A 17,175-nucleotide genomic window follows, 5' to 3' on the forward strand; every position below is an offset into this window, starting at 1 on the left:
TTGAGGGCCATGATTCGAAAAAGCAAGTAAAAATCACACTCATGGTCTTTTCGGTCAATTAATGACCGACCATAGTAAATGAATGGGAAAAAAATCGAAAATACAGAACATTTTTATGTGTACAATCTACAAATCCCCCACAATGCAGAAAAAAATGCACAGCAATGAAGGGGTGAAACTCTAAAACATCTAGAGTGCAAAATCAACACACCAACTCACACATGCGGGGACACACTTGTACACACACATACACACCTATGAACTGGTGTGACTGTAACACTGCAACTTTGTAAAATAAAATCAATCATTAAACTACAATGCAGTAAAAAAAGTGGACAGCAAGAATGTGGTTACACTCTAAACAATCAGGATTGCAAATCAGACACATAACACTCACTTACACACACAATTATACCACTCAAATGAATTGTAGCCAAAAACGAGTCAGACTGAAATAAGAGATAAAATCAGATCAGACACAGAAGACTTAGGCATCCTATTTAATTTTTGTTACATTTTTATAGAATTTTAATTTTGTGTAACAAAGTGCTTTTGTGTTCAGGTTTATAATGCAAAAAAACTACACTTCAAAGTCCACATTTACAAAAAAATATAAACCTTGACAAAAAGTTGCTGTTGAGAAAATGCCCTAATATACATTTAATCCACAACCTAATAAAAGTAAAACAATTTTTTATGTATAAAAAACTATATTAGTGAATTCACAAGCCTCTATATAAGAGTCGATACAGGAATCTGGTTACACCATGAAATAAAAAAAAAAGCGAGAAAAAAAAAAAAAAGGGTGAGGTGACGTGACATTCCGCCAAGTATAGTGACCCATACTCAGAATTGTGCTCTGCATTTAACCCATCCATAGTGCACAAACAAACAGCAGTGAACACACACAACACCATGAACACACACCCGGAGCAGTGGGCAGCCATTTATGATGTGGCGCCCGGGGAGCAGTTGGGGGTTTGGTGCCTTGCCTCAAGGGCACCTCAGTCGTGGTATTGCTGGCCCGAGACTCAAACCCACAACCTTAGGGTTAGGAGTCAAACACTCTAAACACTAGTCCCACGACTCCCACCAAAATTCTACAAAAATGTACAAATTACAGGCGTTTTCTTGTTTTTCTCTCACCAGGATGGTGCTATTCTGCCTTCAAAATTTGTATCGTTAAAGGGCCTACGTCTCTATTTTTAATCTGAAAAAATAGACTGCATTAAATGAAAAATAATTTAAAATAATATAAAAAAACAAAAATTTTGGTACTATTATTTTCAATGGGAAAAAATTTATCATAATTATTGCACTAAATACTTAATTAGTACCATGAAAATTCAAGTCACAAATACAAAAAGAAAATATATTATTGAACAAAAATATATTAGATTGATTTTACTGAAGATAAAAAAAAAAAATAATAATTTCAGGTGTCCGGTCACTTTTTACCATGAAGACCATGAGTGTGACTCTCAAATGAGGAGCGCACAAGTGTTAAACTGCAGACTTACTGAAAGCAAACACACAAGTGTTTAGCAAACATAATGCATCTACTCCATATAAATGGTGCTAGGAACACCTAGATGGCAAAATATATTAATAAAAAGGTCAATCTAGCTCAAACCATAGTTTATCAGCATTTTCACTGTCAATGTGGATGATAAAAAACATATACCATCAAACAGTATTGTGGTGAAAAAAATAAAATAAAGACACATATAATGCAATAAGGATGAGAAAGGCTAGAGACTCGATACGGTTATTTTATTATGAATATATGCAAGAAACCCTGCGATCCTACTCTGCAACAGACAGCTTCAGTGCCTGATATTGATCTCAAGCAGAGCGTGCAAGGCTCTGACCGCACTCACTGGATCAGAAACCAGCGGTATTAACACAACAACTGCTTTAATACACATTATATAATCTTAAAGTCGTTTTGTCTTATATGTCAGACAAATAATGACCGAAGTGGAAAAAAAGAGGACGAGTAATAAACAAGTATTTCAAGAAGGAAATGCGCTCAGATATTTACCTAATCCGGGTTTTGTGTCCCTGCAAAAGGATCCCCTCAGCAACAAGCTGCTAAAGACGTAGTTCCTACGCACGAACCACTGACTCATGGGAAATGTAGTTTTCTTGGGCAGTTTTTTTTCTTTTTCAAATGTGCAATTCGTTTTCTTTACGGTGGTAAACTTTTCAATGAGCGGACAATATAATCAAATGCACGTTCAAATTAGCTGTTAATTTTATGTCATTTCAATGTTCTGTCAGTTACATAAGCCAGTTAGTTATTTAATCTTGTTTTGTCTTTAAAATTAAGTAATATTTACGAAAAGCAAACGGATTTGTGCTTGTAGACTTTTCTTTGCATTTCTTTGTGTTGAAGTTATTAGAGTTGCAACATATCTGAAATTCCTCAAGCTTTGATTTTTATCTCTAAAATAAACGCGGGCTACTCAGACAACGCACACACACGCATACAAAAGCAAAAAGTCTGACAAATATAGTTTTTATCACTTGCATGTTTGTAATTTGTTTACACAGCCCTGTCTTCAGCAGAATTTGGTTTGTTTTACTGGTTGCTGGGAGGGGTTGGGTCCAGCATCATGTGTGCTAGACGAGAATATGCGACAACGAATCGTTCTTTTGAATCACATCTTTTTTTAATGAACCGACTGAACGGGTTCACAAAACAGATTGAATGATTGATCATGAATAGGACTGAGTCGGTTTGTTTCGGGCACGAGCGAGCCGAGAGAAACCGAAAAGCGATAAATTAGTAAGCTAATTTAATAGCATAATTGTTTATCAACATACCAACATGACATTAATACGTAGCATTTTATCAAAAATTGGAAAAACACTTTCAGGGAAGTGATGCGAATGAATTATAGTATTGTTTATTTTTTACAGTTTATATTTAGTTTCTAAAAACTAAAAATAATCTGTACTTGGAGGCAACAAATTCGCCTACACAGTTATTAATCGTGCTAAACAGCAATATGTGCATACAACTGGCTTTCTTTGAACGTTTTTAAATTTCAGCGTATGTACTGTAACGAGACGGACCGCGTGATGACGGAATTACGTTCTGACGTAAAGGAACACCTGAATCATTTGTTGAATCGGTTCTTTGAAACGAGTTGTTTAAAAAGAACCGTTTCTCGGAAAGGATTCGGACTTCCCATCACTAACAGCACACAGAGCTCTCATTGAGCTTCAGCTATCTCACGCCGATTCCAGGCATTTTTTATGGTTTCACTTCTCAGTCAACCGTTTACTTTCGTTGTCAAACACCGGCTGGATCAGCCTTTCTGTGTGGATCGGCAAAATGTTGATTGTTGAAGTGGTTATTGTGTGTGAGAGTACGAATCATATCACTGAGAAGTAAAGCACACACACTTCCCGTGTAACGTTAGTCTTTTGTGTTCGGCCTACGGATCAGTGCTGTTGCATTTACCGAAAATCCTCCGCTTTACCGGGTGAGTAAATACTGTCTCTTGTATATCCACATTATTTAACGATAAAAGACCTGCTAGTGTATGTGCCAATTTAAAAGGAAGGCTTTAAACTAACGTTTTGTTAATCTCTTTGGAGGTGTGGCTAGTTATATGGTTGCTAACGTTAATTTCTGACGTTATAAAAAAGGCTGTGTTAAAAGACCTAGTAAGCTACCTATCTAGACAACATTAGCGGAATTATATTCACGTCAACAGCATTTGTGGGCATAGGCTCGTTCGGCGTTTGTAAGTATCAAAAAATTGGATAAGGAGACAGACAAAATGACAGCCCGGGTCACTATTCACTTTCATTATGAGCATTCACAAATTGAAAGTATATGGTGGCTGACGTTGTCAGTCTCTAACCATCTACATAGCATCTCCTTTTTGTGTTTTCATGGGGGAAAAAAAAATAGTTATAAAGTTTTAAATCTTTTCAGTTGCAGATGAACTAACCCTTTAAATGCTGCCTTCGTAGGCAGCTCACTATGATTTGAGACGCAGCCACAGAGACTCAAGTCTATTGACGCTATTTTACTGAAACAACTTTCAGCGGCTTTGTAAATGTCAGTGATTGTGTTAAGCGTACACTGGCCATTGTTCATTCATGTGTGAGTGGCTTGTTGTGTTTTAAATGGGCTTTTTGTAAAGTTGGATTGGTATGCTAAGTTGTTAGTTAGCCACTGCTAACAGTGACAACGGCTGTAATAGCATATCATAGCAAGAATATTTGTTTAGTTTATGTACTTAAATACGAACTACCTGTTGTTTTATGTATTTATTGTACATCGTCATTAACTGAATTTATATTTAGGTTAATATCAAATTAGTCAGGTTAGTTTTTTTTATATTAACTAATTGTACTATACTGGCTACTTACAAACTTTATGCCTTAAAGCAAAACATTGTTTTGGAGACAAGCCCTGGATATTATTATAACTAATAATATCATCAGTAAACATTTAAATTATTAAAGTATAATATCATATTAATAAATAACATTAATATTACATATGTTGTTATACGAGATCAGTGAATTATAACACTGTTTAAGTGTTTTACTTGAACAAGATACATGAAAGAATATATTAGTGGGTCCTTTGAGCATTTTATTTACGATTTGCATGTTCACATTGTCATGTTTTCTGTCCACACTGGTAATGATTTGGTGCATATTGTTTTTCAGGAGTGAAAACCTCCCGGGCTGTAGGATGTGTGTTGACTGCACTATTAGCATTGTGGGTCTGCATCTGGCTCCTGATGGTCTGCAGTAGCACAATGACCGACACGTCTCCTCGACCCGTACTGAAACACCTTTTAAAGTCCTTCCAATGATATGATAGTAGTCACCTGGATTGCATTCTGTGCCAGCAGGAGCCTCGTGCGGGTTCTGCGACTCACCGTAGAACAGCTGCAGTTTTGGCCCAGCCTCTCGTCCGGCAGAGCCATGGGGAACAGCTGCGTGTGCAGAGAGGACAGTGACGTGGAGGAGGGATCAGCCCCTCGCAGGCAGCTCAGGCGAGTGGATAACTCTGTGTCTGATCCCCCAGAGGCCAGAGGCAGCCGGCCCAGGGGACCCGGTTCGCCCACCCCGGCGAGGTCGAGGACCGCACGAGCCACGTCGGAAAAAACAAAACGTGGACAGTTTGGTACTGGACACACTGGCTGTCATCAGGACTCTTGTTGACAAGTGAGTGAACATTTAATGACAAGAGGATGTGCAGAGATTTGTCATTAAATCTGTGTAGGAATGAATCATGCACATCATATCAATTTCATTTCCCTGTTTACTTTGGTCAGCAGTAACATCTCTCCATCTTTGGCTAAAAGCATTGCTTGCTGTTGAACATCTATTTGCATTGTGGGTTGTTTTCCAGTATTATTGTCTACCACAGCGATGCCACGCAGTCTGCAAGAGCTTTCACTTTTAAAATAAAGCAGCTTTAAATGTGCAGAGCTTATGGAGAAGCCCGGCACAGCTCTGTAATGAGCGTGCCATTATTTATTTATTCATTCCTTCGCACAGCACCACATTCAGGCTAATCTTAATGTATTGCCCAAGACAGCAGCTTGAGGTAACGGAGAGCGTTTCATGTTTCTTTTAACATTTTGGCTGGATATCAGAGTCCCCAGTCACTCTTCCTCTTTGTCACATGTTCTTACACCTTCCCACACAGCCGGCCTACTGCTGTCTAATGATGGATGTTCACTTTAGACGAGAAGTTGTTCTATGTGTATATCAGATTTGGTGGCAAGGCCTGCAGTATTGCATGGATATTTTAATAGTTTTATGGTCACATTTTGAAGAGAATCACAGATTAAAGAAAAAAATAGGCAGCAGCAGCTTAACAAGAAAGGAAATGTTTTTGTTTTGATTCCAAAGGAAAATACCTAAAGGGTGCAAGGAGGAGTGTCCTCTTTTCTTTTCTTTTCTTTTCTTTTCTTTTCTTTTTCTGTTCTTTTCCTTTTTTCTTTTCTTTTCTTTTCTTTTTTTTTTCTCTTTTCTTTTCTTACAGCTGGAATATATTATGGTGGATCAACCACATCCTTTGACAGCCACTTTTATTCTTAAACCTGAAACCCTAGTTAAGAAAAAAAATCAAAATTTGCATGACATTTGCGTGTGTGTATATATATATACTTTGTCAACCAGAGGAAACATTTTTTAAATATGTCTGTAATGAGCATATATATCCATAACGCTTTTTATTGAAAGATTTTATTGAAAGATTCAATCTCATAGAATCCCAACATGAATAGTCTATAATTTACTAACACTCAGTTTCCGTTAATAAAGTTTAAAGACGAGCAACACACTCTTAAACGATGCCATAGAAGAACCTTTTTGTAAAATGTTTCCATAAGGACCCTTTAACATCTGAAGAACCTTTCTGTTTTACTAAAGGTTATTTGTGGCAAAAGAAGGTTCTTCAGATTTAAAAAAGGTAAGAAAGAGATGGTTCTTTAAAGAACCTTTAACTGAATGGTTCTTTGTGGAACCAAAAATGGTTCTTCTATGGCATCGCTTGAAGAATCTTTTGAAGCACCTTATTTTTAAGAGTGTATTGTCATAATTACCGTCCTAGAGCAAATATTTTAGCCAGTTTTTGAGTCAAAAAGGTTGAGAACCTTGAATTGGGGGGTCTGACTCTGTTCTGTACAAAGCAGAAAATCAGTGTTACTAACTAGAACATATCCCTGTGTGACCATTACACAACAATCACACAGCAGTCAGACACCCATGGCTGGGGGCATTAGACCTTTCTTACACACTCTCTCTTTCTCTTTTTCGACCACCCTCATAACCATCTTTTCCTTGGCCTCGTCTGCTGCTTGAAAACATCACCCCTAGTACCCACCAACCACTGATTTATGACTGACAAATGAACCACAACGGTGTCACACTGCAGAATAGAGGACATTTATTTTCCCTGCTTAAGTGTCTCTGGTGGTGTTTTGATCGGGCCCGGCTCCCTCTAGGAGCACCTCAAGGGATTTTGCTATCATTGCTTAGATTTACTGTTGCAGACCTAGCTTGCAAAATGGATGCATACACCCTAAAGCCAAAACAGCCTCAGCGGCAGCGGGAGTCTGCCCTCCAATAGCAATCAGTCATGTGTCACACAAACACCTATTAATACTATTAGGCTTTAATAACTAATGTCTAGAGCAGCCAAGGACTAAATAAGATGCTTACACCCTGGGTATGAGGCACACAGGCAAACATTTTCTCTATTAGGTTGCTCTACTTTTTTGACATTAATTATTGTATTTGTTCTTTTTGTGTTTCAGTGACCAAGAGCCACCATACTCCATGATCACACTGCATGAGATGGCAGAGACGGGTGAGTGAACGACTCGCAAAATGCTGCAGCATTTCCATAAAGGGTTCAAATCTGCTATTGCGCTATATGGCAAGTTCTAATGCTCTTGTCATCCATGTGTCTCATCCAAGATTGTTCACATGTGGATGGTGGGATTTACAAACTTTCAAATGCTGGCATTCTGATTGGGAGGAGTAAAGTTTATGCACAATGCAGATGCATATACACTTACCCATGTCACGTCTTGTATGGCTTAAATGCGATTATCAATATGGATAATGGGATTACCAAATCCCAAAGGCTCTAATTTTATTTAATACATTTATGCACTGCGTGTTTCAGAGTGAAATGTGCCATTGTGTTCCTTTTACATGTAAGTTGCAGCTTGGTTTGCTGTAAATTCTGCACCACTCAAACTCGTATGCATCATGAATTTGAGAATGCAATATGTAACAACCATCTTCCCAAACCTGTTATGAGAAGCACTTAAAAACCGGCTGTTGTCAACAAAAGAGAAGCTTAAGTGCTCCCTGTGGTTTTCTGCTAAAATAAAAGCTTGATGGTTTCAATTTTGAAAATTAAGAACTTAGACAGCCATAGTCAGCCATGAAGACAGCAATAAATATTAATATTACAATTTTACAGCTGTACTTTAAAATTAAATTATTATTGTTTTTTTTCCCTTAAATTTCTCATAATTTTTTTAAAGTGAAATATTACAACAGTTTCTTAGTTTAGTATTTGTATTTAGTGATAATATAATAATAATAATAATAATAATGATAATAAGATTTTTTAATTTTTATAGTGATACTGAGATGTAATCTCAACATTTTTGGCAAAGTTGTCCATCCCTACAAATAAGAACAGCAAATCTGAAGGGTTTTTTTTGTTTCCTTTCTTTTTTAAATTACATTTTAAATTGCAATCATACTTTTTTTAATCATAAAAATGGCAGTTAGATTATTTTTTTTTTCTCTCAAATCATACAGCTCTACCACCTACTGAGGTGATTGGATTGCTATTCATCTCAGATGCATCTTTATGCTTGGTCTTTTCATGATCCAGTGTATGAAGTCTAAAAACCCCCTAAAATGCCTGGAGAGAATTATCTGTTCCCATTCCCATTCATCTCAATGTTTGAAATCTCAGATGCTTGAAACTTACCGACTTGGATGGTGCCATTTTTGCTTCATATTAACTCTGATTGGTTTTGAATGGATCACCTGAATTGTAAATATGACCCAAATGATCTGGAGCCACAGGAGGATGAGAACACTGATGGCACAACAAGAATGTGTGCAGTCACAAGCTCTTCAGCTTTAATACTTTCTCCTTGCTCCAGGCATGTTCATGAGCTGTGACATTCATTGGTGTCTACTTCATTTACTCAAATATAAAGCTCAAAATATTCATTGTTGAGTTTCATTTAGTCTGAATGAGTAGATACTTTTGTCTGTCAGAAAACAATGTAGTTATTAGCCAAAGGAAACCAGCCGAACCTTGACTCTGGTTTCAGGCTTGTTTTTCAAGTGCAGCTTGTTGTGACCCCTTGGTTACTGATTAAGTTATTAGGATTTTAATCGAACAGCGGAAGCTCTGTGGGTATTAGTGGTGGCTGCTTTTGAAGTTTGGCCCGTGCCCTGCGCTGCCATTGTCATGCCGTCACTCAGTTCTATTGCAGTGACTGAAATGAGTGGGTTGCAGACTAACTGCAGCTTTAAAGTCCCTCAGAGCCTCAAGACTGCAGGAACATACTCTGTGTTTGAAAGTGTGTATAAGCTACTGCTGCTGTTTGATTACATGCCCTTTTTGCATAAAAATTTACCTTTTATCTTTTTAATTAGTTATGGATGTTACCTTCAGTGAATGCAAGTGTACCGTTGTAATGTTGAGGGGTATTTGGGTCTGTGTATGGACCAGACTCTAATCAGGGGTCAAAATTTAGCAAGGTCATATGCAGGTCGCCAGCCTGCCTCTCTTGTTGTGCCATTGCCAAAGCCTCTGTGACTGTTGATTTTATTTATACATGCATCTGTTGCTCCGAGCTGAGCCATTGTTGTGGTTTGAGACTTTGTGGCGTCAGGTGGCTGCTAAGAGCTTCATGCAGGAGTAAATGGGTTGGAAACGCGACTCTGGGCTTCAAGATTGACATCAAAACCCCCTGAAGAGCATGTGTTTAGTACATTGTTTTTGTGTCAATATATGTGCATTTCTGAGTATGTTTTCTGTAAAATAAATGTGTAATTTTAGCAGTTTAGTTATCTAATTTGCTCATCATCATATATATAATATTGACTTTTATAGATCATCTGCTCTTGAGATGATGGCGCTACCAATTGGAAAAACCCATATTGTTTAACCAAATAATTTTCAATGTTGTTTGAATGATAACATTACTGAATTTTTTTATAGATCATACTGTAAAGTTGCTTTGACACAATCTGTGTTGTTAAAAGCGCTATATAAATAAAGATGAATTGACTTGAATGCATTGTCATAATAATGGCCCTATAACAGACATGTCCCATAGACTGAACTTCTGTTTGTTCTTCCCCCATCCTCTTTTGTCTCTGTCCCTCTTTTTCATGCTGTAGATGATGGCTGGTTGGAAGTGGTGCAGTCTTTAATTAGGGTAATTCCTCTAGATGAACCACTAGGACCAGCAGTAATAACCCTCTTATTGGATGAATGCCCTTTGCCTACCAAAGTGAGTTCACATGTACATTACCACACAACAACATTGACTACCAAACTATTTTTCCACCTCTGTTTTTGCTAATGGACAGTAATGCAGCTCTATTTTTGCTAGCACTTTGAAAATAGGACCCACAACATTTCCCTGGTACTTGACTTTATGCTGCTTTTGAGTGATATCCCTCTTGCTTTATTTAATTGATTTCAACAGATGCTTTTTTTGCACTGAAATGGTTCTTTTTTTCTATTTTATGTTGATACCAAGATGAAATTCTGTTATAGTTTAAAATTGCGGACAGAATCATGCTTAAGTGAGCATTAAGATTCAAGATTAAGGTATTATGATGTTATGCAAATGTTTTTGTACTGATGTGAAATTTATTGTTCATTTATGTCCTTTCTTAGTTTCGGTCCATCAAATTCCAAATATAGCAAAAATTTAAATTACATGAAGAATCTTTGTGTATAAACATATTATTATCTTCAAATAATCTACTTAGTTTAAAATCATTACGTTTTTTAGTACTTAGAAAATAATACTTTTATTCAGCAAGGAATACAATAAATTGATCAAAAGTGACAGTAACAACCTTGTGAAAATATATATTAAGTATGAGTAAAAATATGTTATTGCTTCTGACTCTTTGTTTAAAGGTGCTGTATGTAGGATTGACACCGAGTGGTTGAACTAGGTATTGCAGACCAAATTCAAAATATTGGAGAGGGTTTTTTCACCCGGCCCCTCCTCCTCAGACTTGATGCACACTTAGGTTGCCAGATTGACGACACGAACAGGAACGAGGGCACTTGACGATGAACGAAATGAAGTACGCTGTGTTTTCCGCCAACTTGTATTTTGCCGAAATACAATTGGGTAACCTGGCAGTGGGCGGGTTTCACAAACCAAAACAAACACCTACATTCTGGCCCAAAACACACATTTTCAAAGGAGAATAACTGACTGTAACATTGTTTTTCAGATAAACAAGTATGTTAACTTATCATGTTTCTTAAATACCTGCAAACATATTATGGTATTTTTATGCTTTAGTAGAGTCAAAATCTTACATACAGCACCTTTAAGTTTTGAGGAAGAAAGTGCAGTTAATATTAAGGTGAAGGAGCAGTTGTTCTGTGTGTAGTAGTTTCTGGGTTCAGTGCATTATTTTCTGACACATTACAAATTCAGTCATTGATGAAGAGTTTGTTTTGTAAGGATGCTCTGCAGAAGTTGTCAGACATGTTAAATCTGAGTGCTGCTGTGGCGCGTCAGGATGCACTCATCCCAGCCAAACACCGCAACACCACAGCGGTCCTGGGCTGTCTGGCTGAGAAACTGGCTGGTAAGGGACATGCATGCACGCGCACACACACACACACACACACACACACACACACACATGCACGCACACACACACACGCACACACACTGCATTGACTGAAGCAATGCTGCAAGCCTTTCACCCATTCTGACGCTATCACAGATGTGATAATGATGTCCATTTATTTACAAGCAATACATATAATTTCAGGATTTGTGTACATATATATATATATATATATATATATATATATATATATATATATATATATATATATATATATATATATATAATATATATATATATCTATATATATACATATATATATATATATATGCATCTCATTTTACGTCATATTTGCATTAGCCTGTTCCTCTAAAGTTAAAGAGCTGAGTTTGCAGTCTGTGGAGACCTGTCATGACTGAGCATGCTGCAGGCTCCTTCAGAGGCCTGTGATTTGACAGCTCTGCTGAGGCTGCAGCACATAAACACGCACACTGTCCAGTTCTTTCAGTTTGTAGATATGTGCTTCTGTTGTTAAGGTCAGACACATTGCCTAAAGAAATCATTTGGTTAATATTGGAGTACTTCATCTTTTTACTCTTCTGTCTACAGGTACAGCGAGCATTGCGCTCCTCAGCCCTGGAACTCTGGAGTACTTACTTGAGAGTTTGGTATGAATGTTGAGTGGTTTTATTAAACATACTGACTAACGGGGCATTTCTTAAAGGGGTCACGTCATGGAAAACAGGATTTTCCTTCGTCTTTTGAAGTGATAGTTCAAATTGTTGCATAGATGTACTCTTAACATTCACAACGCAAATCTTCCTCCCCAGTATTCTTAGAATATTAATGCAAACTAAGATGCGAAATATCCCAGTTTGGTTATCATTTTCACACTCTTTTTATACTAATGCTTTGGTTTTGCACAATCAGTTGCATTAAAGTTGTTGTTATAGCCATTAAAGTGGTCTTGTTGTTCTTATAGAGTTCTGAGGCCCATCCCACTGTCATGCTGTTTGCTCTCATCGCTTTAGAGAAGTTCTCTCAAACCAGTAAGTCTTAACTGGTCTCAGCTCAAAATGTTCAATCAGAAGAGTCTCAGAAAGGTACTTTAATGACAGTCTGTCTTTATCTCAGGTGAAAACAAGTTAACAGTGTCGGAATCGTGCATCAGTAAGCGTTTGTCTGTTCTGGAGTGCTGGGCAGATCATCCAGACTACCTGAAGCGTCAAGTGGGCTTTTGTGCCCAGTGGAGCCTTGATAACCTATGTGAGGTATCTTCCACTACTGTTACTGAGTCTTTTTAAATGAAGAATGACCAAGGAAATAAATTTTTCCCATAGAATGTGAAATCCTTTCAATCGTTTTTTTGGTTTTCATTGATTTCACTTTCTGTGGAATATGGAAGAACTGTTTGTAATTTGTGATGACTTTGTCAATTTAAGTGAAATATTAAGATATTTGACTTAAATCGACAAATATCCACATTGTGTCCACTGATAATTTTATCTTTGGTCACCCTTTGGCCTGTAGTCATTAAAGAGGGGCGCCAGTTTACCTATGAGAAGGTCAACTTAAACAACATCAACGCCATGCTGAACAGTAATGATGTCAGCGAATATCTCAAGATCTCTCCTACTGGACTGGAGGTATGATACAAATCATTATTATCACTCTGGGTAAAATTCTGCAAAATGGATTTAGATAATGTAAGATGTGATCAACAGAATTGAACTACACTCTTATTGGTAGATAAAAGACTTTTAAAGTTCTTTCAAAAGGCGAATAAAGAAATGTGAAAACCAAATAAATGTACACACAAGGCATGAGCAATGTTGTCGAGATATGAAAGATGATGATTCAGAATTCTGTGCAGTTCTGCTGTTTCACTTCCAGTTAGGCCACTCTATAAACAAAACATCTTTACATACTTTTTTGAATGGGTTACATACAACTCATAAAGTTCTAAGCATGCCTTAACCTTTTTACCTTTTGTGGAAGAATAGCTAGTTGTAACCATAACAAACAAACTAAATATTGTGATTAGTGCAAAAAATTCATGTCTAATGTGATCTGTATTTTTCTTATTAGGCACGGTGTGATGCATCATCATTTGAGAGTGTCCGCTGTACATTCTGTGTGGATTCAGGAGTTTGTACTATGAAGTCACTGCCATCACCTCTGGTGTCATGCAGATTGGCTGGGCAACCAAGGACAGCAAGTTTCTTAACCATGTGTGTTTCTGCCTATGTTTAGATATTTGTGCTTTCTCTTATTATAGTTTGTTGTTTTTATATATATATATATTATATATATATATATATGTTATTATTTTATTTTTTATATTTTATTCTTAAATTTACATGAAGAGTACAGTGTTTATGTGAACACCCATGTTATTTTACAAGCGATATACAGAGTCCTGATATTGTAATGACATTTAATTAGATATGCATTACCGTTAAGAAATTTGGGGTCATATGCTATACATTTTTTTTCGTTATATTTTAAAACAAACGAATTGTTCTCTCACATAAATGAAAAAATCAACTTGAATTTCAGTAGTGAGAACATGTTTCTTTGTACAGGAGGGTTATGGGATTGGAGATGATGAGTACTAATGTGCGTCTTATGATGGCTGCAGGCAGCTGATCTGGTACAACGCTCGGAGTAAACCTCACTCCACCCCTGCTGGAAAGAAGGTTTGTGCAGAGCATCCTGTTTCAACACTCAAGTTCTTTAATTATGTAATGCTTTCCTACATTTAATGCATTTCATCATTTTGGAAAAAAACTTGTGCAAAGTTTTGTACTAAGTGTTCTCTGGGCTTTCTAGGTGATGCCATAGGATTCCTGCTAGACCTCAGTAAGAAGCAGATGATTTTCTATCTAAATGGAATCCAGCTGCCTCCTGAGAAGCAGGTGTTCTCCTCTGCCACGTAAGCAAAGCTCACTTCCTCTACCACAAAACAAATATGTATATGTATATATGTATGTGTGTGTGTTTATGGAGGTTTTTAAAACTTGCTTTACCTTTTCTTAGCTCTGGCTTCTTTGCCGCAGCCAGTTTCATGTCCTACCAACAGTGTGAGTTCAACTTCGGAGCCAAGCCCTTCCGCCATCCCCCCTCCATCAAATTCAACACATTTAATGAGTTTGCTTCACTCGCATCAGATGAGAAAATCATTTTTGCCCAGGGTTTGCACATTCATTAGATCTCTGTACACAGGGCCAAGTATTAATGACTGATATGTGGATGTGAATAATGCATTAGTTATCACCCAAAGCAGGTGACTCATACCATTCATGTCAGAAAGAGAGCACATAAAAATGTTCTTTCTCTGTCTGTTATTTCAGACACAGGCGCCTGGCTTTGCTCAAGCAAAGTTAGCATCAGAGATAACTGCTGCACCCTCTGCTGTGACCAGATGGCAGACACTGAACTGAGACCTTGTTTGCACAGGTACAAAGTTCAACATAGAGTCAGTGTTTACACCACTGGGTTTATGGGTTAAAGGATGTGATTGGAGGCTCAAGAAAGCAGGATTGTTGTGCTTGGCTGAATTGGAGTACATAAGAACAACGGTTGCTAAGAGAATTAGGACATTTGAAAAATATTTCTCCACGGGCGCCGCAGCATAAATGGCTGCCCACTGCTCCGGGTGTGTGTGTGTGTGTGTGTGTGTGTGTGTGTGTGTGTGTGTGTGTGTGTGTGTTCACTGCTGTGTGTGTGCACTTTGGATGGGTTAAATGCAGAGCAAGAATTCTGAGTATGGGTCACCGTACTTGGCTGTATGTTACGTCACTTTCACTTTCATTTTTTTCATTGTTATATTGGCTTTCACTTTTGCAAGTAGCCAATCATTGTTCATTAACTGTGACATAAAAAGCCTAGAGTGCAACAGTGATAACTTAATGATAACTTAAAAACCATTAAAGGCCGACCTACTGTGAGCTACAAGGGTTAGTTTGAAGCCAGCATCTTTACATGGTCTTGAACCTTTTTCTTTTTGTCTGATTTACAAATACTTTTTTATTTTTTTGCTTGAAATCAGTTTGTAATGTTTCCAATATTAAAATTCTATCATATTTTTGTGCTGCTGACATACTTTTTGTCTAAAGTAAAAAAATAAAACACTAAAAACTAAAATCTTTAAATTTGTGATTTTAGGAATCACAGCATTATAGCATACAGTATGAAAAATGCATATTCATTTTGAGCCTTGCTAAAGATTACATTTATCAGTTATTAAATTGTGTTTTTAAAGATTGCCTTAAATGATGATGCATTAGATGATGGCAGATGTGATCTTAATAAAAGAAATAAGCATGTGCAATGAAATAATAATATTAACATGTCCCAAACATGAAAATACATCAACACAGGGGAGAAAACTGTGCTCGTCAAGTGATTTCATGGGGCATTTAAACTATTGCTGTTTACTGTTAGGTTACCTCTTGGTGCTGAACAATTAAGTCAACTTCTGTGTCTCTGTCTTGTCTTCAGTGGGATTTGTATGGAGTGTGCCTTACAGCTGGAAACGTGCCCACTGTGTCGCCAAGACATCAAGACAAGAGTCAGACTCATTTCCCACGTCTCCTGACATCAGCCCACCAACCTTCGATGTGGACTGTCCCCTTCAAGCTTCCATCCTGTCCAGTCCCCTCTGTCTGAGAGATCAACCTGACCAATCAAATCATGATGCTGTCTCAGGATTGGACGCGGCAGCGTGGACCTTTGATGTATGGAGTAGACCCTCCTTAAAACTGGAGGGAAGAAGAGGAGAGAAAAGAAAACTACACATGTTGCACTCCAAGGAGGCCCCAATCCGAGGGCTATTGAGGAAACCAGGAGGTTTAAAGGCTTCTGGGAATTTTTAATCTGCATTTCCAGGAACAGATCATCAAATTAAAAAAAAAAAATGCATTCTATACATACTGCTCTGGTCTTTGAGTCTCTCCCCCTCAAGCTCTTGTCTGCTGTGTGTCTCCTGTTCAGATGTTTAAATAGTATATGTGACTTTCTCCCTTTTTTTCTTTTCTTTTCTTTTTATTCCAAGTTAAAGTATCTGCAGGAAATGTCAGCAGTGGTCTTAACCACTTTGTTTTCCTCTTAATGTTTTATGCCTGCCTCAGGACAACCCATTATTCTGCTCCCTCAGACTTGACTGTACTTGAATATGTTCTGGGTTGATTGCCCCACATTCTGAATATGATTTCAAAAACGTCTTGATGAATCACAGACACTGTGATTTTTTAAATAGTTTTTAATTTTGATGTATGATGCAAAGTCCATTTAGAAATAAATGAAGCCCAAATTACCTCATTAGTCCGGCCGTAAAATGACAGAATCGAGTGAGAATTGATTCAATCAGACTGCAGGGCATCCTTTAAATGCACAGGTTTGGGGAAAATTTCATGGTGATTTTCCCGCCATGGTTAATGCACACATATCACTGTCCTAATGCTGCTGTCGCTTAAATATGTGAATTTTCTGAAGCAGTTTCAGAGACGGAAATCTCCAACGCTCCCAAAGATAAGAGAGTATGATTGAATTAAGAATCTTTCATTTTCTGAATTGTGTTGTTTGTAATAATAAATGTCTGTTTTATGTGTTGCACAGACTTTATCTGACATCTTACTCCCTTTCAACAGTGATTTGCCTGAATTCTAAAAGTCCAAGATATAGTGATCTGTTGAGATTTGCATTTTTGACTAAACAAAAATGCCTCATAGTCCATAGCATGCTCACATAAGGACTTGAGACTAACCTCTTCACATAATCTCAAGAGTGCAAAAATAAAAAGGTAATGCCAAC

General features: G+C 37.4%; 1 pseudogene; it reads left to right on the top strand.

Moving 5' to 3' along the window:
- The first annotated feature begins 3,172 nt into the window (after positions 1–3,172).
- Positions 3,173–16,140, top strand: LOC122134567 (annotated as a pseudogene).
- Positions 16,141–17,175: the final 1,035 nt, after the last annotated feature.

The sequence above is a fragment of the Cyprinus carpio genome, unplaced genomic scaffold (genome assembly GCF_018340385.1).
Source record: "Cyprinus carpio isolate SPL01 unplaced genomic scaffold, ASM1834038v1 S000006584, whole genome shotgun sequence".
Taxonomy (NCBI): Eukaryota; Metazoa; Chordata; class Actinopteri; order Cypriniformes; family Cyprinidae; genus Cyprinus; species Cyprinus carpio.